Raw genomic sequence first — 2,454 nt, forward strand, 5'->3', positions numbered from 1 at the left:
AAAAAAAAAAAAAGATAGTTTCACTCTGTTGCCCCAGGCTAGAATGCCATACCATCAGCCTACCTTACAGCAACCCTCAAGCTTCTGCGTTCAAGTAATGCTCCTGCTTCAGCCTCTCCAGTAGCTGGGGCTATAGGCACCTGCCACAATACCTGGCAAATTTTTCTCTTTTTGGTAGGACGGGGGTCTTACTCTTGCTCACGGTGGTCTTGAACTCCTAACCTCAAGCCATCCTTCCACCTTGGCCTTCCAGAGTGCTAGGATTATAGATGTGAGCCATGACGCTTGGCTTCTAGTTTGGTTTTATGTAAGGATCATTTCAAGTTTCTTCACATTATATTCATTTGGCTAGTGACCTAGAAACAAGTTTCAAAACTATTTGCTACTTTTAGTCAATGGTAATAGTTCACAGCACGTTTATCATTTATTATTATTTTAGAAACTATTGAAAACCTGATCATAAAAGATAATTCACCTAGTGTTCCCGAGATAATTGATAGACTCTTCATGGACATAGCAAATATTAACAGGGAGTCTATGGCTGAAATACAAGATTCTCAGGTTGGTATAAAAATAATTTTGTTTATGATAAGTTTTAATGATTCATAATTTTAAGCATTATATAAGTAAAATATATTCTTTATGCTTAGCCTTTGATAAACATATAGAAATCTCTTTTTTGATTTTTTTTTTTTTTACTTGAGACAGAGTTTCACTTTGTTGCTCTGGGTAGAGTGCTGTGGTGTCATCACTCACAGCAACCTCAAACTCCTGGGCTCAAGCAATTCACTTACCTCAGCCTCCCAAGTAGCTGGGACTACAGGTGCCCACCACAATGCCTGGCTATTTTTTAGAGACAGAGTCTCGCTTTTGCTTAGGCTGGTCTTGAGTTTGTGAGCTCAACCAGTCCACCCGCCTCAGCCTCCTCCCAGAGTGCTAGGATTACAGGCGTGAACCACTGCGCCTGGCTATTTTTGGATTTTTGGGCTTAATTTAGGGAAAATAAAAGTTTTTAAAACCAATGGAAAATATGTGCTCGAGTTTATTATTTATTATTTAACCTCTTAAGGCTTCATTTTCTCATCTGTTAAATGATAACAATAATACCTATCTCCCAGTGCTGTTGTGAATATTAAACACAATAACATATATAAGGTCCTAGACATATAGTAAGTAGTTACTAAATAATACTAGTTCTCTTTTCCTTCCCTTTGCAGCAAAACTGGTAGTGAAGACAATTGAATATAAGTTTCAGAAGTACTTTTTAAGTTTTTTTTCTAATGTTTAAATGAAGGTCTATCAATTACTTAATGTAGAAGTTGCCTTAATGCTCTGAAACACTTTTGGGGACATTTACCTAATGTAAATACTTCCATTTTGATAACTTTCATATGGAAAGGTGAGAAGAAAGTTTATTGTAAATCTCCCTTCCTCTTTTTTATGTATGTGTGTGTATATATATGAAGTATATATTATATATGATGAATTTTATTTAAATAAAGTTCACATACCATGAAATTCATCCATTTCAAATGTACGATTCAGTAGTTTTCAGTATTTCACAGAATTGTGTACCCATCTCCACAAAGTTAGAACATTTTTATCGCTCCAAAGAGAAACCTCACACCCATTCACAGACATTCTTCATTTTCTCCCACCACCTTTTCCCCTCACTCTCAGCCCTAGGCAGCCACTAGTCTACTTTTAGTCTTTATGGATTTGCCTATTCTGGATATTTTATATAAATGGAATCATACAATGTGTGGTCTTGTGTGAGTGACTTCTTAGCATGTTTTCAAGGATTATCCATGTTGTTTCATGTATCTGCACTTCATATATTTTTTTTTTGAGATAGAGTTTTACTTTGTCACCCTAGGTAGAGTGCTGTAGAGTTGTAGCTCACAGAAACCTCAAACTCTTGGGCTCAAGTGATTCTCTTGCCTCAGCTTCCCAAGTAGCTGGGACTACAAGGGCCTGCCAGAATGCTCAGCTATTTTTTAGAGATGGGGATCTCGCTCTTGCTCAGGGTGGTCTCGAACCTTAGAGCTTAGGCAATCCACTCACCTCAGCCTTCTAGAGTGCTAGGATTACAGGTGTGAACAACCACGCCTGGCCTTTCATACCTTTTTATGACTGAGTAATATTACATTCTACAGGTGGCACCTGTGGCTCAAGAAGTAGGGTGCCGGCTCCATATGCCAGAGGTGGTGGGTTCAAACCCAGCCCCAGCCAAAAAAAAAAAAAAATTACATTCTACAGATATACCTTAATTTGATTTTCCATCCTTCTATTGATGAATATTTTTGTGTGCTTACACTTTGGGTTTTATGAATAATGCTGCTGTGCATATTTATGTACACATTTTTTATTGAGACAGAGTCTCACTATGTCGCCCTCAGTAGAGTGCCATGCACCCTCCACTATACCTGGTGTTTTTTTTTTTTTTTCCCGGCA

This window comes from Otolemur garnettii, unplaced genomic scaffold (assembly GCF_000181295.1).
Source record: "Otolemur garnettii isolate 467f Iridium unplaced genomic scaffold, OtoGar3 scaffold00219, whole genome shotgun sequence".
In the NCBI taxonomy this organism is placed as follows: Eukaryota; Metazoa; Chordata; class Mammalia; order Primates; family Galagidae; genus Otolemur; species Otolemur garnettii.